At 46.4% G+C, this 21837-nt stretch overlaps 1 long non-coding RNA gene across 1 annotated transcript; it reads left to right on the top strand.

Moving 5' to 3' along the window:
• The first annotated feature begins 8700 nt into the window (after positions 1-8700).
• LOC128341288 (uncharacterized) lies at positions 8701-19486 on the top strand. The gene is made up of 3 exons (XR_008314318.1): positions 8701-8867; positions 11132-14561; positions 16772-19486. It is a non-coding gene; the product is annotated as an uncharacterized LOC128341288 (long non-coding RNA).
• Positions 19487-21837: the final 2351 nt, after the last annotated feature.

Here is a 21837-nt window from a genome sequence, read left to right as displayed (position 1 = left end):
GCTGACATCCTGACTAAATTACTTGATGGAAGCTGCATTAGAATTAAATAGTCCTCTAAGTAACTCTTGAGTGATGCTATTGAGAAACAGTCTGGATGTCAGCCATGGACTCTAAAAATGAGGAACGGCCAGCCCGTGCTTCTGATGGCACAGGAAATAGGGCAGTGGTGCTTTGATCATGAAGTTCTTCCAAGGGCGTAACCAGGCTGGAGTGGGCCCAGAGACAAAATTTTAAAATGGGCCCCGCGCGCGCGCACACACACACACACACACACACACACACACACTTCACAATATATAGTCATGTGACTTGCCTCTGGGGGCCCCCTCGAGGCTTGGGGGCCCCCCAGGCAGCCGCCTCCCCTTGCCTAATAGTAGTTATGCCCCTGAGTTCTTCGTATAAGCCCTATACAACATCTGATGTAGCAGCCCCATTTCCTCCCCAAGTACTCTATGCAACATTTGAAAAAAGGTCTCTCCCACAATCAGAATGTTTTGGAAGCAGATCACCACCCCTTATTATAGCATCACACATTTTTGAAAAGCCCACCCCAAAACTGATTTCTAAACATGTTCATTGCTTACCTGTCCCCACGATGACACTTCTTAGGAGAAAGGAACCTCAGAGAACTGTCAGCAAAAGAAAGTGCCATTCATTTCAGGAGAACTAGCAAAGCACTTCAAAGGGAGGCCTGCCGCTTTAAGGAGGTGCCAGGCCCTTCTCTCAGGGCCTTTGCCTGTGCAGGTGGCAGCTCTGCATAACCAGAACCCGGCCTCTCTCAGCAGCCATTTCACAGGGTTTTCTTTATTCAGTGGGCACAGGGTTTTTCTTCTCATTCCTGGATCACTGAGTACTTGCTGTAGCCGCTCCAAGAATCACATAACCTTATCCTGCACTTGCATTAGCATAAATAATTTACATCAACATTTCTGTTGGGGAAAATTGTTGTTGGGGAAATTGGGCGCATCCCGTGGGCATGTTGTGTGATAACCTGACAAGAAAAATGTTTTCTCCTTGAGGAAAATGTTGCTTATCCAAACACCAGTTTTTGCTTTTCCTATGGAAGTGGACTAACTACAATTGCCAGGCAACAATAGCAACTTATACTAGTTTTAGAGAGTTCTTCTGTACTAGTTTTAGAATTCTTCTCCCACCCTAGAAATCCCCTGCAAACAAGTGACTTATCCCGTTATGAAACTAACTGTTCTTATGTTTTACTTCTAAGAGCGTGTTCCGACTATACCCTACATGCTGTGAAAAAGGGAGGGTAAATAAAGAGAAACAGGTGGGTAATTTATATATCCATTATTATTCTCTTTTCTTTAGAGTAATTGCTCCTGTCCTTTATTTTGGACTTGGTTTTCACTGAGATGGTAAATCTGAGTCTGGACTCTACCACTTCACACTGCAGGTGGGAGCCCACAGGGTTGGGGGTCTCCATACAAAACCAACCACCACCACCACCACCCTTCTCTGGGTGAAGGAATCTAGTATGTTAAGAGGTTAAGCTTTTCCTTGGCACACTAGTTTTCTTAGTGAAGGATTTGGGGTGGTGGTGATGGTATGGAACATAGGAACATAGGAAGCTGCCATATACTGAGTCAAGACCATTGGTCTATCTAGCTCAGTATTGCCTTCACAGACTGGCAGCAGCTTCTTCAAGGCGGCAGGCAGGAATCTCTCTCGGCCCTATCTTGGCAGTGCCAGGGAGAGAACTTGGAATCTTCTGCTCTTCCCAGAGTGGCTCCATCCCCTGAGGGGAATATCTTACAGTGCTCACACTTCTAGTCTCCCATTTATAGGCAACCATGGTGGACCTTGCTTAGCTAAGCGGAGAAGTCATGCTTGCTACCACAAGTTGGCACTAGGGATTTGAGGTTTCTTAAAGAATGGCATCAAAATGAACTATAAGCTGAAAGAGCACAAATGGACAGAACAGTTCTGTAGATGTCTGTTCCATGTAGAGCAGGCCAATGTCATTTGAACACACTGGAGAAAAACTTCTGGAAATGCAGGAAGAAGCTGTTGAAGAAGATAAATGTGCCCCCTGAGGTATGTATGATGACTCTGGAGGTGCATGAAGGCTGAGGAAATGCCCATGGGGGGGGGTTGTGGGAAAGCAGGTTCTTGTCTTTGAGGAAAAATCTTCTCTTGTAATTGCATGTGATAATTAAAGCTGATTCAATCTTTCTATCATGCGTTAATGCTGTTAGTTGCCAACTACACTCTGATCTCTAAGTACTGTCAGTCTCTCCCCCCCCCACATTTAAGGCAGGACAATAAGGGAAATGGACCATTTGGATCACTCTAAATGCAATTTGTTCAGTTCTTTTCAAGCATATAATCCTGGTACAAAGAAAGGATTTGGGGGGGCATTTTCCAGCTCCAAAGGAACAAAGGACTAGGCCAGTCAGAAGGCAGAGTTGTCACTTGCAGCTGCACTGATAAAAGAGCAGCCACTAAATGCCTCTACAGTTTTGGATGCTTCTTAGGGAAACTGAACTTTCTCTACAGCAGGTGCTTTCACCACAGCTCTCGGACTCTTCTGGGGGAACTGATCATCTCTCTTTCTAGGTCAGGGTGCAGAGCCAGTTCAGTTCACAGGAACAAGAGCCACTGTGGAAACACATGATGAACCTGCGATATTGCCTCATTTTGCACCAGACGACTGGTCCATCTTAACTCACTTGAATGACAGTGACTCTCCACGGGAGAGGATCCTCCTCCAGTCCTGCCTCATGGGGTCATTTTAAGTGCAGTTGCCAGGGATCCAACCTGTATGCAAAGGCAGGTGAGCTACAGTGAACAACAGTCCTTCCTGAATTGAGTAGATTAACAGAAGTACGCATTAGGGTCAAAGAACGTGACCGGCCCAAGGCCATTCAGTGAATGTTATGGCTGAGTGGGGATGCAAATACAGTTCACCTTGGGTCCAGTCCAGCTCTCTATCCACTACACCACATGGGCTCTCATGTACCTGGAAGTTTTTCACATGGGGCTTTGGAAGCCCTTTAACTCGCAACTCCTCTGTAATGGAGGGTGTGTGTTCACATATCGGCTAGATTTACCCCGAAGTCCCTGCAAGTTATCGGGGAGCAGTTCACGCACAATTGGGGTTTTTCACTGTGCATTAGAGTGTAACCCAATTTATACCTGGATATACCACGATGTGTGTCATTTTGGGGGGACAACTTCGAGTTCACAGTAAAGCCTCCCCATAAACCCACGGTAAAACCTGCTGCGTGTAAAAGCCCCTGGCATTCAGTAGGAAAAGCTCCAGGATAAAATGCAATCATTTTGAGGAGATTCTGAGCACCAGCTTGTCTCATTTTCTCTACTCTAGGGACAAAGGAACTGGCCTCAAACTGAACCAGACCCTTGCTCCATGAAGCTCAATATTGTCGGCTTCCCGAAGGTTTCAGGCAAGGGTCTTTCGCAGCCCTACCTGGAGAAGCTAGGGATTGGTTTGCGGGTTGTTAATTTTTACCCGCACTAGGTAAAACAGCAGAGCCCCAAGGAATGAGTGTACACTCCAGTTACAGAGTAGGTAGCAGAGGATGGTTTAGTTGTTGTAGCTATTTAGAGAAAACACATGGAGATCCTTGTAGAACTAAATACTAAGTATTTATTGGTTAAGTACACTTGGATAGGAAAGACCTAAACTAATCTAAAGGACTACATAATGAGCCGGGTCTCACGATCAGTGAGACCTGGTTCATAAGAGTGAGTGGGGAGAGTGGGCTAAGCCCGGTCTCCCCACTCACGATCACAGCAGGAGCCCTGGGTGGCCGGATCAGCTGCCCATGCGACTGCCGGCTCCATGACAGAGCTGGCGGGGGCTGAGGAGCTCAAGGCCCGCGCTGCCCCTGGAGCACACAGGGCATACTGGGGAGACCCCCGGAGCTGGGAGGCAGCTTTTTGCCTCCCCTCCGGGGTCTACTCATGAGTAACTGCGGCGCGGAGCTGTGCTGTGGCTACTCACGCTCTTTAAAACCAGGTTTGCGGAGCGCTCGCAGGGGTAGTTAGGGCAGGGGTAGTTAGGTGGGTTACCCACCTAGGAACCACCGGACTCGCAGTCGAGCCCGATGGTTCACACAATGGGGTGAAATCGGGCTTGCTTCCGCTAGCCCGATTTTGCCCCATCGTGTGAATAGCCTCAATTAATAGGTAAGGGGGGAGAGAGATGTTTCCATCTTCTCTCTAGGAGGCAAGGAAGGATTGTGACTCAGCACAGGAAGTGCAGAAGAGTAAGATCAGGGGTCATAGAGTAGAGACAGGTAGAACAGTTAGGGAGACCCTCACTCACTATCTCTACTCCCAATGCCCCTAGTGGTCATTAGGCTAGTTGGTGCAAAAGGTCAATGCACTGGAAGTCCATCTCCAACAAATTGAACCCCGGACCTTCTGTATGCAAAGCAGATGCTTTACCACTGAGCTACAGCCCCATCTCTTTTTGCAATGGTAGCTTTAGTTTATGCTACTGGTTGGGGTGGGTGGGGTGCATTGAACAAGATACAGCTATCTCCAGTTCCTGGCAGCTCCTTTGCTCCTCTCTCTCTTATTCTGCCCTGCCCTGGAGTTAACATGAGCTGTATTGCTTGCAGGCTGGTCATTTGTCAGGTACAGCTGTGTGGGCTGGTTAATCATTGAAGAATGGCCAGTCTGCAAGCAGTACAGTTCTCATTAATGCCGGGGCGGGGCAGAAAGAGAGAGAGAGAGAGAGGACCAATGGAGCTGCCCCGCCCTGTACCAGGTCATTATGAGGAGAGAAGAGCTGGTCTTGTGGTAGCAAGCATGACTTGTCCCTTTAGATAAGCAGGGTCCACCCTGGTTGCATATGAAAGGGAGATTTGTTGTGTGAGCACTGTAAGATATTCCCCTCAGGGGATGAAGCCGCTCTGGGAAGAGCAGAATGTTCCAAGTTCCCTCCCTGGCAGCATCTCCAAGATAGGGCTGAGAGAGATTCCTGCCTGCAACCTTGGAGAAGCTGCTGCCAGTCTATGTAGACAATACTGAGCGAGATTGACCAGTGGTCTGACTCATTATATGGCAGCTTCCTATGTTCCTAACTGCGTCTTGTTCAGTGCCCCCACCCCAGCTCGTTAGGACTAGCTACTCCTGCTTTAGACACGGCATCCTTTGGCCTGCTTTGAACATGATCAAGAATTAACTAAGATTTCAACGTACTAGCTTTAACTATTTAATTTCATTCATTTTCAAATCATTTGTACACTATTTAGAGACAGTTGTTTGAGGCAGTATAAAAAATGTAATAAGTAAAATAAAGAAAACAAAATACCCCACAGTGGTGTTATTCGACAAATGAATGTTCTACTGCAAAGAATAATTTGTATCAAAGCAGCTAGCCTGACTGAAAGCCTCATTGCCAAACCCTGAAATGCTGTCCTCTAACTCCAGAAACACAATGGTGTACTGTGTGGACACCTTGATGAGAGAAGAGCATTCTGCACATGCCTGGAGTTGGTCTTATTTCCTTCCAGTATGTAGAAGTATGTAGATGAGCAGAAGATGTGACACCTGAGGCCTGGGGAGTGGTCACTTTCCATCATTACCCTCACCCCACCCCCACCCCACGAGCTTTCATAAGCCATTCCCATTACTGGACAGAGCCAGGAGCTGCAGACTGCCCATCTGCCTGGGTGGGAATATGCCCTCCTCCTTAAAGACAACAGCACTGAGTACTGTCTTTACTAGGTAACACACTTCTAGGTGCATATGTGAATGCCTATTTCTTCCCAATGCCATCACAGAACCTTAAAAGAGCAGTAGCTCCCAAGAGAAGCAGATGTAATCCCTGAGACTTTTCATTACCATCCCCACAGGGTCCTTTATCAATCACTGGGGCCTTTCACACAGTTGCATGGCTGGGTTAAGCCTACCTTCCCTACAGACAATCCTGGACTGGCCCCAGCCATGCCGTGCTGCCATGCACACAATCGCTGCGGTGATGACCAGCGCAGCATGCTGGAGGCCAGGGGGGGATCTGACAATGCACTGCGTGACAAGCAGAGTGCTTTGGAGGATTCCCTCGGGGGACGGGTGCTCTAGGTGCCCATCTCAGTGTCAGCGTGGGTTGCAAGCAACCCGTGCTGACACACAATCCCGGAGCCTGGGTTAACGGAGCACCACTGGTCTTGTGGTAGCAAGCATGACTTGTTGCCTTAGCTAAGCAGGGTCTGCCCTGCTTGCACATGAATGGGAGACTAGAAATGTGAGCTCTGTAAGATTTTCCCCTCAGGGGATGGAGCCGCTCTGGGAAGAGCAGAAGGTTCCAAGTGCCCTCCCTGGAAGCATCTCCAAGATAGGGCTGAGAGAGATTCCTGCCTGCAACCTTGGAGAAGCCACTGCCAGTCTGTAAAGACAATACTGAGCTAGATGGACCTAGGGTCTGACTCAGTATATGGCAGCTTCCTATGTACCCTGGCTAAAAGCCGGGCTTGAAAGCCAGGTATGGTGCCACGGCAGCACCAGTAGTTCTCACAGACAGTCAAGCCCAGGCTCAGCTGCTCGTGCAAACAGCCTCACTGCTTTTTATTACCACTGCTTTTTGCTTGTATGTTTTTGTTATGTTTGTATCTTACTGTCAGCCACGCCACCTTGGGATATAGATATTGAAATATTATATTTCACATGCTGTGCAGTGTAACAGAGGCAGTTACAGAAGTGTCCACGCTGCGAGGCTGAGAAAAACATGCCCATGCTGCTGGGGAGCTGGGCTCTTCAGCTCACACTACCCTTTGTGCAATTGCATGTTGTGACACTACTTGTGTTATTCTTGATGGGAACAGCAGCAATGTGTGCAACTGCACAAAGGCTAGTAGGAGCAAAACCACAAACCTCAGCAGAAGTGCAGGCATGATTTTTAGAGCCTCACAGGAGCAGGAGTGGTGCTGTAACCATCTCCGTTATGCTGCACAGCATGCCTGGGTCCAAGCCATTGTAGTTCAATTTTTACATTTTAGGCTAATTTTAATGGGTATTTTATAGAGATGTGCACGAACCAAGGATTGTGCCCTGATTCAGTGCTGAACCGGTTCAGATGAGGTCCGAACCAGTTTGGTGCCACGGGGAGGGGAGTGATGTGGGTAAGGATCTGCTCTCCTCTGTTTTTAAAGCCCCCTCTCGCTGCTCCCCTGCCTGCGATGAAGAACCAGGGCACAAACCTTGGTTCACACACCGCAGTTTGTGCACACCCCTAGTATTTTAAAGAAGAGTTTGGTTTTAAATGGTTACCAGCACCAAGTATTTTAGGATGTGGTCTAGAGACTGGATTTCAGGGGGGAGTGAGGAGGAGGAGAAAAACTAGGACAGCATTTAAAGCAGAGAGTACCCTTTTCCTGTCCCATTCTCATTTCTGCTTCTTTCCCTGCTGACAGCCACTATCTGTATCTGGAGGCGAGCAAACACCAGACCCACTTTGTGAGTCAAGTGTCAGGACATGGCATGGACTGATACTGTCTGAAGTTGCTCCCTCTCTGTCCCCAGAGATAGCAAAGCCAGGTGCTCTGGAGAGCAAAAGTTCAATTCCCATTTGCCTTCTTTTAGAACCAGAATCTGTAAAGAGGGATAGTGGCAAGTTACTTGGTGTTGACATGTCAGATGAGAGAAGGGTCATGTACCCATCTCATTGAATTCCTCAGAAAGCAGAGCAGGAGGCAGCTGATTAAGCACACATACATGGGGATGGGGATCTAAGTATTGTTAAATTTATGTCTATGGTCGTAGTACCTAAGGACTAGAAGAAATACCCTCACCCTAATTTAGACTTGTGTTGTCCAGATTCTCTATAGGGTTGTCAAGTCTGATCCCCAGTGTGGGCAAAAATGAGCTCAGGGCTTCAGGTACTGCTAATGAGCATGCTCTCTAGCATTAGGTCGGGAAAGTCAAGCAGGGTGCTTTTCGCACAGGGCTTTTAGCTCGCATCTCCTCCAAAATGGAGGGTGTGCATTCACATATAAGCCAAATTTAATCGAAGTCCCTGCGAGCTATCGGGGAGAACTACACACAATTTGGGTTTTTCATTGTGCGTTAGAGTGTTGCCTAATTTACATCCAGGGTAAAAAACCCAACTTTTTGTGTCCGTTTTTTGGTAGGGGTGTGCACAAAACCAGTTTGCCTGGTTCGGTTCGAGTCTGGACTGCACTCAAACTGGACAGGACTCAAACTGGACCAGGCATGTTCGGTTTTGTGCCCCTGAACTAGAATCCCAACTCGGGTCGAGTTCGATACGGTTTGGGGTTCTAAATGTTTTTTAAAAACCCTTTTTCTTACTGGCGGGTCCTGCGGCCTCTGGGAAGGGGTGCTGATGCAGCCACGCAGGGTCTCTGGAGGTTCTCCCTCCCTCCGCCAGCCCCTGTGATCACAGTAGCCATTTTGGAGGCTGCTGTGCATATGCCCCAACCATTTACATGGCCTGGGTCATGACCTGGCCATGCAAAGGGCTAAGGCCCACTGCACTGTGGCCTCCCAAATGGTCACCGTGACCATGGAGAGGGACAAAATGGCCTGAAAATGGGCCAAACCAGCCCATAGAAGACTGGGGGGCGGCAGAGGGAGGGGGAACCTCTAGAGACCTGTTGCCATGGCAGCACCCCCTCCCCCCGGAGGCTGCTGGACTTGCCAGTTAGATTAAAAAAACAAAACATTTAGTACCCTGAACCGGCCCTGAGCCAGCCAGGTGGGTGAGTGTCGACTAGAGGTCGCGTTGAACTGGGCCCGGATCAAGGGCGAGCCCTCAAGCCAGCCCAGTTCGATGGTGAAGTGGCTCGACTGCAAGCAAGTCCACACATCCCTATTTGGGGGGGGCAACTTCAAACTCTCAGTACAGCCTCGTAGTAAACTCACGGTAAGAACTGCTGTGTTAAGAATGCCCTGGTGGGTTTTTGATTGCTACCTGGCTGCTCCACCAAATTGAAATGTAAGGTTTAAGTTTATTGGTGTTTACTGAGAGAGCCCATAGAATATGTTACTGACAAATGAAAATGTTAAATGGAAATTTTTTAACCTGTTTGTTATTTCTATAACATTTCTTACTATGTTGTATTTTGTTTATACTGCAATAATTCTTTGAGGAAGATCATTCCCATAATACGTCAAAAACTGGAGCTTAGAAGGAAAGATGTCCCCTCCCCTTCTCTAAGGCTACCCAAAGAATTTAAAAACGAGTCAAGTTCTTCCCAATATAACAGTTGTCCATGGTAATTATATACGCACACACAGAACATAAAACTCATGGTTTCTGTGTTTGTGCATATCACTGCTGTTCAAAGTGTGTTTTGCACATCTTCTCCAATGCCATCCCCTTAGCAGAAGCACCCAAACCACCATTCCATGGCAAGCACGAAAGATATGTACAAATATAGGAAGCATGACTGCCTCACATTTCCTGTACTGCACATGTGATTAACAGCTGAAACTACTCTGCCAAATACAGAGTATTTGTATTTGTCAATACAATATCATACAAGTATTGTACCAAATACCATACGAGTGCATTTCAGCTCCCAGATATGTCTGCAAACTAGGATTACACAAGCGAAACTTGTTTTTGAGAACTGTAGGTGGTGGCTTTCAATGTGCATCCAAAGAAGTTCTACGAGGGTATTCAACAGCTAGCTTAATGTTGCTTTTGCTGCATGGATCATACGGTAACATCATGTTAGCATTTGGGTGTCAGCACAGAATCAAAGTCAAGCTGGTAGCATCTGAACTCTTTTTGGAAAAAAAACAAAACAGGACAGAATCCCTGCTTGTGACAGGGAGGAGGCCTGAGGAGGCCTGCAGTACCATAATACCCCCCTCCCCCGCACAATGTCATATTCATGAGACTGTACTAGTATAGCAATTAAAGTAAAGTAAAGTTGTGCCATCAAGTTGGTGTTGACTCCTGGCAACCACAGAGCCATGTGGTTTTCTTTGGTAGAATGGGGTTTACCATTGCCATCAGCTGTGGTGGCGCAGGGGGGAAGCAACTTGCCTAGAGTGCAAGAGGCTGTTAGTTCAAATCCCCGCTGGTGTGCTTCCCAGACTGTGCCTAGTGAATACATCTGCAGTCACTTATATCGGGCAGCAGTGATACAGGGAGGTGCTGAAAGACATCATCTTATACGGCACAGGAGGTAGCACTGGTAAATCACTCCTGTATTCTACCAACAACATCACATGGAATGTGATCACTAGGAGTCGACACCGACTCAATGGCACAATCTTTCTTTCCTTATTACCATTGTCATCTTCTGTGCACTATGAGATGATGCCTTTCAGCATCTTCCTATATCGCTGCTGCCCAATATAGGTGTTTCCCATAGTCTGGGAAACATACCAGCGGGGATTTGAACCGGCAACCTCTTGCTTGCTAGGCAAGTTACTTCCCCACTGCACCATTAGGTGGCTCAGTGTAGCAATTAAGACAGCCTTATTTGCTGGCTTAGCATGGAAGAGGTTCACCATATGGTAGAACAGGGTTTCTTAACCTTGGGCCCCCAGATGTTGTTGGCCTATAACTCCCATAATCCCTGGCTATTGGCCACTGTGGCTGAGGATGATGGGAGTTGTAGTCCAAAAACATCTGGGGGCCCAAGGTTAAGAAACCCTGTGGTAGAAAATCTGCATGTGTATTGTCTGAAGAGAATAATAATGTTATAGTTTCCAAGGCTAGCATACATGCAATAAATTGCAAAAACACTGCTTGCTAAAAGACCATGGCATTGGGAGTGAGGATGGGGCTAAGAATGATTGCTAAATCAGTGGTTGGTGCTCAGGTAGATATTAACAACTGGGTGTCTTCCAGCTATAAGAAGTAGGATATGTGGAGCTTCTTCTCAAGAGAGGCCTTTCAATGACCCTTAGGGGTCATCCCAAGGTATTTTTTAGAAAGTGCAACCAGACACAAAACATGCAATTCCAAACAAAGAAAGGGGGGTAGGGAGGAAACAAAAGCAGTTCCAAAGGAACATTGGGGCAGTTAAAAAATTCATGTCATGCAAATGTAGTTTTGTGTTAGATGATGTAAGAAGTGACTGATAACAATGAGAAAAGTAAAGTGAGTCATCCAGGCTCAAGAACCCAGACCCTGCTCAAGCATACCCATTTCTCCTCCCACTGCCACAGATGCTTCCTACAGACCAACTTTTCGCTGTCTGCCTGAGTTTTCTGACTTCCCTAGTCCAATTGCTTGTGGCTTGACATAAGCAGAAAATACAAGTCAAAGCAGCAATGAACAAAACCCTTCACATGCTTAAGGTACTTTCTTCTCTAGTGGAATATATGGTGGGAGGATGACTGTTTCTGTAAGGTCTGACTTCCTGGTTGTCTCAGGTTCTAATGTAGTCATCTGTATACTAAGAGGGGTGCATCTGCTTCCCACCCTCCTTCCCCATTCTTAGTTTTTCCAAATGAAGTTTTGCTGGAGTTCATGATGGCCCGTATATGAAGCTTGAATATAATACTCTTCTGCAATAGTGCTGTCAGATTCTCAGTTGTGAGAGTTTTCTCAAATGCTTTTTGGCTTCTAAATGTCATGGAATGTGGCTGTAGGAGACAAAACATGTGCATGGACAAGGGAAATGCCCAGGAGCTTTTCCAGACTGCCAGCTGTACTGTGGGAGGAAGTGACTTAAGCTAGGACGAGTTAGGTTAGGGTGAGAGTATATAAAGTGCATATAGATCTGCATATAAGCATAAATTGGAGTACACATTTCTGCACCTTCCCTGCCTCCTGCTCCACCTCCTCCTTCTGCCCACCTTGTGCTGCGGTGAGCAGGTAGATTGGTTATTTTTACTCGTGCATGACTGAGAAAAGAAGCAATGCAGCCACACTCTTGCTGACAAGACCTGACTGGGAACGGTAACGGGTGCTCAAAGAGGGGGAGCATGCTGCTGGTTGTCATTCCCAGAGAGCTATTGCCAGGAAGAGGGTGGAAAGGAAAAGAAAAGGTTGTGCTGTTGAGTCGGTGTCGACGCCTGGCAACCACACAGCCCTGTGGTTTTCTTGGTAGAATACAGGAGGGGTTCACCATTGCCTTCTCCCACATAGTATGAGCTGATGCCTTTCAGCACCTTCCTATATCACTGCTGCCCGATATACGAGTTTCCCATATTCTGGTAAACACGCCAACAGGGATTTGAACTGACAGCCTCTTGCTCCCTTGGCAAGTTGCCTCCTCACTGCAGTGGGGTGGATGGGTTGTTTTTATTTTCACCCAAGTGAGAGAGAGAAAAACTGAACCACCTGCGCTTGCCTAGTTAGCAGGGCAACTGAGCACTCTTGTATCATGCTGCAGCTCTAAGTTTTCCTTTTTAAAAGTTGTGGTTCATCCACAAATACATAATCTGAGCAGTGAGCCCATTTTATAATTGCCCAATTATGATCAATAATAAAATAAACTCATTATAATAATAAACTTGATTTGTTAAGCCACTGCATAACAAGTTTTCAAACAACCTTTCCGTAGGTATTGAGCAGAGGAGAAACATAAGCCCTCTTGAGATGTTATGAGTGCCAGCTGTGCTCACTCTTACAACTGCAAAAGTGGGGAGGAAGTGTGACCTGCACTATCATTTACTCCCTCCAGCCAACATGTTCACACTTATGGCCCCTGGATTACCTGAGGTTGCAGTTCATGGAAGCACTGGCCATCACACTTACAGTGTCTCCACCGGCAGACAAATGGAGCTCTAAGCATGTATGGGCTGGCTGGAGGGGGTGAAAGACAGCACGGGGTAGCACCTCCTCCCTGTTTTTGCAGTTGTGTGAGTGTGGCTGGTTCTTCCAGGTGATAGTCATCCTGTTTGCAGGCTAAAGGGCTGTGCAGAAGGCTGGTTGGTTGACTGTTGTGACAATCACAAAGCCACTACCACCCTCTTCCCCCCTTCCCTAGAGTAGTTTTCAAGTTTTAAAATAATGAAGTTTAAAGGAGAGGAGAGCTGGTCTTGTGGTAGCAAGCATGACTTGGCCCCTTAGCTAAGCAGGGTCTGCCCTGGTTGCATCTGAATGGGAGACTTGATGTGTGAGCATTGCAAGATATTCCCCTCAGAGGATGGAGCCGCTCTGGGAAGAGCAGAAGGTTTCAAGTTCCCTCCCTGGCTTCTCCAAGATAGGACAAGATTTTTTTTTTTATAGGACAAGATTTTTGTTATTGAACCAACAAACTACCAAAGCATACAGTACGTTGCCAAAGCACAATTATATACAAAGTGGTTGTTTCTACATGATATATCTACAAAGATTTACACACAAGGATTTGGAAACCCACAAGGTTATGAAGTATATGCAGGTACTGAGAGAGATTCCTGCCTGCAACCTTGGAGAAACCGCTGCCAGTCTGTGAAGACAATACTGAGCTAGATAGACCAATGGTCTGACTCAGTATATGGCAGTTTCCTATGTTCCTAAAAACATATAGCAATATTAAGCAGGCTAGTTAAAGTATGTGTTAATACTTTACAACAAATTAACCAGTAAAGGGCAACTCCCACTTCCTGCTGAGTTGAAGAAGGGAGAAGCCACAGAGAGCTTTTTTTTTTTAAAGACGCTTATATCCCGCTCTTCCTCCAAGGAGCCCAGAGCTGTGTACTACATACTTAAGTTTCTCCTCACAACCACCCTGTGAAGTAGGTTAGGCTGAGAGAGAAGTGACTGGCCCAGAGTCAGCCAGCAAGTCTCATGGCTGAATGGGGATTTGAACTCGCGTGTCCCCGGTCCTAGTCCAGCCTTCTTACTTTAAATAAAATATAAAGTTTGTTTGAAAGAGAGAGGCTATTCTCACAATTGAGAAGATGGTTTTTCCCCATTGTGAGAACCACTGGGCTCACAGGAGAGCCTGGTGGTTCTCTGGCGGTTAGCCCGCCAAAGTAGCCCTCCCCTTAAATGAGGTTAGCAATCATGAGTTGCCAGCCACGGCGTGACTCCACACACTACTTCCAACCAGCCCTCCCTTGGTCCCACAACCCCCAAACCCAGCCAGGCTTTGTCTATGCCCACCAAGGAGCACCACCACACAATCCACATCCCCTGTCTCCCCCAACCTGCTACACACAAACCCCATCTCCCATTCCTCACTTACAGTTTAAGAATCACACAGCTCACACTTAAGTGACATGGGTTTGTGGGGTCCCCCCCCCCAATTAAAAGTGATTGCAATGTATATGGCACAAGTGATTTCTGGTTCTGTGCTTTTAAATGAAGAAAATCTAGGAACGCAGCATGCCTGTTGCCAGGCAGTGAAATTATGGGTTAGGTGACAAGTTGCTAGGCAGTAGATAGAAGGCCGAAAGTTCATTCTGGATAACAGCCAGCAAGAGATGCAGCTGATGCTGTTCTGACCTGCTCTGAGCCTCCCTCTCTTTTGTTGTGGGAGGAGCTTCAACATGAACCCTAAGTTACAGCAGGTGTCAAATTCAAATGACTGGGGCCCAGTGCTGAACGAATGAGTGAATGAAGGGGCCAGTGGACCTGCAGTGTCAACAACTTAACCAGCTTCAAACTCAGAGTGGAACCATGGTTGGGAAGAGATCCTGTATTCAGATTTCACTGACCCAGGTACGTTTAACTGCAGTTTGGCATTATGTCCAAATTGGCCCTGTGTGTAATACTTGTGGACTTCTTGTTTTCTTTTTAAAGAGAAGGGATGGAGCAAAATTAAATGAACCACAGGAGGCGGGCCAGTTAAAGTATGCATTCTGGAAGGAAGTAGAAACAAATTAAGGGCAACTCCCACTTCCTGCCTAGCTGAAGAAGGGAGAGGCCACAGACTTACTTAAAAAAAAAAATACAAACTGTGCTTGAAAGACAGGCGCTCCGCATGATTGCTGTGAAGCGCCTCAGTGAGGCTTGTGGGGAGAGCAGGCTTAGTCCATTCTCTCTGCAGATGATCAGCGGTGGAGCCCTGGGCTGCCAGATCAGCCACCCACACGACTGCCGGCTCCGTCATGGAGCCGATGGGGGCTGCAGGGATCGGGGGCTGTGCAGCCCCCACAAGTCCCAGGATGCCCTGTGTAAGTGCGCAGGGCATCCTGGAGAGACCCCAGAGCCTGGGAGGCTGCTTGCAGCCTCCTGGCTGGGGGTCTACTCATGTGTCACCACGCACCGCGGCAACACATGAGTAACGAAATGAGGTTAACGGAGCACTCGCTCCATTAACCTCATTTGAGGGGAGGGTGTTTTAGGCGGGCTGGCCGCCTTGGGAGCACCGGGCTGTTGGTGTAGTCAACAACATCTGGGAATTCCTGTTAGAGGGAACACTGATCCCAACCTCTAGGACTCCCACAATGCACTGCGCGACATGCGTGATGCATTGGGGGATTCCCCCAGGAGATGGGTGCTCTAGTCACCCATCTCTGTGTCAGCTGGGGTTAAACATAGCCCCAGCAGACACACGGTCTCCGAGCCTGGGTTAAGGGCGCTTGAGCCCTTAACCCTGGCTAAGACCTGGATTTAAAAATGGGGCTAGGCAGCACTGCCCTGCTGGGATCAGGCCCGCTCTCATCTGTTCTCATGCACAGTCTAACCCAGGCTGGGCTTCCCTAACCTGGGTTAGGCTGTGCATGAGAAGAGAGCCTCTAGGGGGTTTGCAGGGAGAGTGTGCATAGCCCCCTCTCCCTGCACATGAGCAGCAGTCTGCTCTGGGCGGCTGCAGCAGCTGCCCACACAACTGTTGGCTCCGTTACGGAGCCGGCCGGGGCTGAGGAGTTCGGGGGCTACGTTGCCCCTGGTAGCCCCAGTATGCCCTGCACGAATGTGCAGAGCATACTGGAGAGACCGCCGAGCCGGGAGGCTGCTTTTAAGCTGCCCGGTTGGGGGTCTACTCGTGAGTTGCTGCAGCACAGAGCTGCACCGCGACAATTCACGATCCAAAAAAACGGGTTTGCGCTCACTCTGCAAACCAGGTTTAAGGTGAAGGTTACTTGAGCGGGTTACCCGCTCAGGAACCACCGGGCTTGCAGTTGAACCCGGTGGTTCACACGGTCTGCAAAAATCGGGCTAGGCTCCCTTAGCCCGATTTTTGCAGACCGTGTGAATAGCCTCCATGTGTCATTTGAGGAATGAAAGTAGGGGAAAGCTGAGCTCTTACCTAGCAAAAGAGAAAACAACACTACACAATGAGCCGGGTCTCACGATCAGTGAGACCTGGTTTAGCAGGGTGAGCGGGAAGGGAGCCCTGGGCGGCCGGATCGCCTGTCCACACGATTGCTGGCTCCATGACGGAGCCAGTGGGGGCTGGGGGGAGCAGGGGCCGATCAGCCCCTGTAAGGTCCAGCATGCTGGCGAGACCCCCGGAGCTGGGAGGCGGCTTTTCGCTTCCCCTCCGGGGGTCTCCTTGTGAGTAACTGCGGTGCGAAGCTGCACCGCGGCTATTCACGATTACTAAAACCAGGTTTGCGGAGCACTCACTCCGCAAACCTGGTTTTAGGGCAGGGGTACTTAGGCGGATTACCCACCTAGGAACCACCGCGCTCGCAGCCGAGCCCGGTGGTTCACAAGATGGGGCAAAATCGGGCTAGCCTTCGCTAGCCTGATTTTGCCCCATCGTGTGAATAGCCTCAGTGTGTGTGGGTACATGTATTCATGTCTCTAATAAAGAAAGTGAGAACGTTTTTGTTTAGATGGGTACATCTGAAATGATTGTGGGCCATAATTATTACCTTTTGGCAACATTTATGGTATTAAGTTTTATTTGTGTGTGTGTGTGTGGTTTTGAAGGTGGTGCTATTAATATATTTCTGAGCTGTCTTTTTGTTGTTTCCTTGAAGAAAATGTGCACAAACTTTAGAGAAAGAGAGAGAGACAAACAAACAAACAAACAAACAGAAATAAAAATTACTACTGTAATCAACCTGGATGAATTCCACCAGCTCAGGATCTGACTTGTGAGTTAGTATCCAGAAACCTAGCTTCCCCACCCCCACCAATATTTGTATCTTCTTCAATTAGACAGCCAGCCAACACATCAGCTATCAGAATTCTTCTCTGTATCATTATCTAGTCACTTCCAAACACCAGATAGCTTTTTAAAAGAGCCAAACGTGAGATTGCTGGTTGGTTTTTCTCAGTACTCCTCTATAGTAGGCTGCATGCTGAGTGCACAAACTGCAGGCTTGTCTCACTGTTGACAAGAGATGCTGAAAGATTTCTGGAAGAGCTATCCTCCTCAGGCTGAGAGACTAAGGGAGGAGATGAAAGAAATGGAAAACAAACTGACTTCAGATCTGAAATTCTGTGCTGACTGTCTTTTATAATAGTTGAAACAGACTTCAGAGAACATTTTTCCTGCCCCTTTTCTGCTTCTGTGTAGTAGTCACTGAAAAAAACCCAAGATTTCCATCATCTCTTTGCTCTAGGCTGGTTGCCGTGTTTCACTGCCATTTTTCTCTGTAGAGGCAAGTGATTCTGAAATATCTTTTTTGGGTAGTGATGGAAGAATGTCCAAGATGAACTGGGCTCTGAAAGCATTAAACAGCAGTTGCAAAGGCCATAGCTGAGTGCTGCTTCTGTTTAGAGTCACCTGATCCATCTGAGTCGCTACCACCTCAAGTGAAATTTAAGGGAATTTGGAGATTTCCCCTTGTGTGAAAAATCTGAGGAATTTTGAAGGAAGCAAAATGTCTTCAATTGCTCAGGGCTGGTTTCTTCCTACAAGTAAGAGACACACAGAAAACATGATGAAGCCAAGGCTTTGTTAGACAGTTTGCATAGGCATGAGTGTTATCATCCTCTAAGAACAGCCCTGCTGGATCAGGCCCAAGGCCCATCTAGTCCACTGTCCTGTTTCACACAGTGGCCCACCAGATGCCTCTGGGAAGCACAAAGACAAGAGCTGAGGGCATGCCCTCTCTCCTACTGTTAGTCCCCTGCAACGGGTATCAACTCTACTTGTTACTGTGACAACAAAATGGAGGTTTGTTTTGTTTTAGAATTACAATTAGGAAAAAAAATCTTCTTTGTACATATGTTTGTGGTAAGGTATAAAATTATACTGGAGGTTTTGTATTGAATGTAATAGAGGCAGCAAAAGAACTGTGGTGATTGGGTGGTGGGAATTCCGTATGCAGATCCATCTCACCCTGAAAGTCTGTGACAGTTAAGATCAGTTGGAAGGTAACTGTTACTGGTTGGAAGATGTGCTTGATTGTATCTGTATAAATCTTGATTGATCTGTATAACGGAGAAAAGTGCCATATTTATTGCAAACAAGAAATTTATTAATTTATTTCTTGGTTGCTGGGCTGCTTGAGGGCTCAGGGTGAGGGCTGAAAGTTTCCTCAAGTGATGACTGAGTATCCAGCGATAAATGTCTCAAAACCTCAAGATGAGCCATCACAGTTACTAGTCCAGCACCACTATTCTGTGGGGAGCCTGAGGGCTGTAAAGGAAGTGTCCATACACTAGGCAAAGTTGAGAAGAGCTGAGGCTGCAGATGCTGGTACTCAGTTTCACCGAAAAAGAAAGTCCAAGGAGAAATTGGCAGTTGCTGTTTGGGAGAAACATCTAGGGCATTTCAAAGGAAGCAGGAAGGAGTTGGCTATGACTTTTCACAGGGCGCAACCGTTCACAGGGAGTTACTGAACTTCCAAGTATCAGCCAAAGTGAGAGGTGTCTTGTGATGACTTGAAAATCTCTGCACATTGTCGCAGGTGCCATGTCTGATTGTCATAGCCACTCTAGAAGGGATTCATTTGCAATTAATATCTGTGTTGGTAGAAACAGAAATTGACGGGATTTTGGTTAACATATATTTAGAAAAACATAATGAGGCTGTTCTCACGCCCTACTAGCCTAACCTAGCCCTGCTTTGTAGCCCAGCTGTTAGCTGAGGATAAGGGAGTGAGCGCTCCCTTAACCTGGGCTACGGGATCGTGTGTTCCTCAGCGGACACAGATATGGGTGCCTAGAGCTCCCGGCTCCTGGGGGGATCCCCCAATGCATCATGTCACATGGTGCATTGTGGGCTGGGGTGCATTTTCATGGCCTCTGGAGTTCTGCACTGCACACACACACTGCAGATTGTCTGGGATCATGGTCTGCACTCCAGGCAACATGGAATGGGTCTTCTGTGGGGAAGGTGAGTTTAACCAGCTTTCCCCCCACCTACCCGCCACCCTGCTTGCCCGGTTGTATGAATGACCTAAGTGTGTAAGGTCTATATTATCTTGCCTCACCAGCTTTGGAAAGGTCTCCTCCCTCTCCTCTATAGCAGTAATTTGTGGCCTCTGATGGGAAGCATTTTTTACCCTTTCTAACTGAGAAGGGCATTGCTTTTGTTGGCAAAAACTTCATATAGCATGCTGAATTTATTAAAATTGGTGAACAAGAGAGGTGGTCTTCAGAGTTACAAGAAAAATACACACACATTTAACATAGGAATATTAACTGTATAAGACTGTTTAAAATAGCACTTAATTGACTCCTTCCAGTAGAGAGCTATAGCATATGCTACAGCATTGCATAAAGAGAGGATCCTGTCTGGACTGGCAAAAGAGTGGGTGGGAGCAGGGGGGGGGGGAGCTATAAAAAGTATGCTTAGATTTATTATATGAACAAAGTCCTCTTTAAACCTTTCATTTAAGCCTCTAGCACCTAAGTTGTTGGCTTGCTAAACAAAGATATTTGCAGGTCAACTCCAACATACTTAGCATTGTTAAATACTAGAAAGACCAAATATCATTACATTTGAGCTGTGCATATTTTCTCCCCACATGAAATGTTAAACATCTCAATTCAAGGGGACCTGGGAACACTTAAAAGGCATGTATGCTTTCGGTTCTATTTTTAAGCATCTAATCCCTGGGGGTGGGGGGAGATTTCTCTTAAATAGTTTAAGCTGTCCATCTTGAATTAATTTATTAAAATGTATTTGAGTATTAAATGTATTCTGGATCCACACCGTGCACTACTTCTTGACACGTTGACAGGGATTCTAAGAGTCCTGTCACATGACCAATGAGGTGTGTGGCAGCCACAGGAAAGCAAGGGGGGTGGGTGGGAATGTATGTACAGGCTCCTGGCCAATGGTGAAACCTATATTTGTAATGACATGCCAAAAAGCCATATCCTGTGCATAGCACATGACCATCTTGAAGAATTAGATGCTGGCACACCAGGAACTGGGGAGATATTTAGCACTATATGGACCACACACTGGTAGGCCTCTATTCCTATGCCAAGGCTAACCTGCTCCTTTGCAAGCAATGTCTTATGGATCCTGGGCAGCCATATACAAGCAGAGCTTAGTTTTTACCAGGTCTCATCTCCTTTGGGAATTAATATAAACTGTCATAAATCTGAGGTGCTAGATAGCTTCACTCTACAAGCTGGAGACACCTTTAAGGGTAGAAAATATGTCAGCCTTGATTCAGGAAGCCATACAGCAGAAGCCTGCACGACTAACTGCTATGCTCAGAAGAGTGTCCCTCCTGCAAAGATGTCATCATACTGCCAGATCTGACAGCACCAATAACATGTTAGGTGGTTTGTACACAATGAAGGAGTGCCACACAGAAACCCTTAGGGTTGGATCAGAAGCTAGATGTGTTCTTTACTCCCCACCCAACAATAACTATTTGTGATATCAGAATGGTCAGATAATGGAAACCTATTTCTTAATGAAGATTGGTTTTTCTGGATTGAGAGGATTACTTAAATGCTGAAAGCAAAGTGTCTGTTCATCAAGTCTAACTCATTTGAAGATCCAAGACTGGAATCTAAACATTCCTCAATCTTTGGTATTTTCCCCCTAGCCTTCCCTAGCTTCCACTGATAAAACTGAACAAAATGTCCAAATGACCCAATCAAGTGACTGGATAATACAGCAAAACAAATGGTAGATATTAAAATAAGGTTCTTCCTTGTTGATATTATTGTGTGACTAAATCATATGATTCTGCATCGATTTTCACACAAAACTAAATTAAGACAAATGAGACAAGTTCAGGAAATGTTCTCAATATATATACACATACACACAAAGCCAAAGGTTTTTCATAGAACCTGAATGTGTAAATATTATACAATTGCCTCTACTGATTGTCATTCAGATAACATTTCTACCTTAGTCTCCCTTTTGTCTCTTTAGGCCAGTATGGTGGCATATTTACATTGAGTTTGGAAACCCAGATCCAAATCTTCACAAGTCATATAATTTCCTGGGTAACCTGGGTGACCTTCAGAGAGTTGCAATCTTTTACCTTACCTTTACAGGTTGATTTAGGGAATAATTTAGTGAAGCACTTTGGACACGGTAACGTGCTACAAAAATTATTAATCATGCAATTCTGTTTATTAGACATGATGAAATGTAGATTCAGAAGTCCTAAAAACCTGCATGTGGTAAATGTATAAAATAAAATAAATTAACCAGCTGCAATGCCTGCCTTATTCTTCATTTTTCTCAATCTATTTTAAAGAAGAGAACTTTAATTAACAACAAATGGTAATTAATTTCCTGTCATGTAAGGGTTGTACTGTAATAGGCCATCACCCATTAGAAACAATGTTGACAGTACATGGCTCTTTTCAAAGATGAGAACTCATTTTGCTATATACAGTTGTCATTGCAATTAACTGGGGCCTTTAATTATAGCCAGATGGATGAATTGTTTTAATCACAGCTATATATCTCAACATCTTAACAGTAGTTTGTACATTTGACACAAAGTCAAGAACATCAAACAGACATTAAATGCTTGCACAGGAATCTTGCCAACCTCTAAGGGAAGCTGTTGATCACAACCTGTCATTTTAAAAGATTCAAAAATGCCAAGCAAACACTCAGGATTCGTGTCTTGAATATGGTTTATCAACCCAGCTTTCGCCCTCTTGA

Source organism: Hemicordylus capensis, chromosome 1, assembly GCF_027244095.1.
Source record: "Hemicordylus capensis ecotype Gifberg chromosome 1, rHemCap1.1.pri, whole genome shotgun sequence".
Classification (NCBI taxonomy): Eukaryota; Metazoa; Chordata; class Lepidosauria; order Squamata; family Cordylidae; genus Hemicordylus; species Hemicordylus capensis.
The sequence above is the reverse complement of the archived record's forward strand: the minus strand, read 5'-3'. Positions and strand labels throughout refer to the sequence as shown.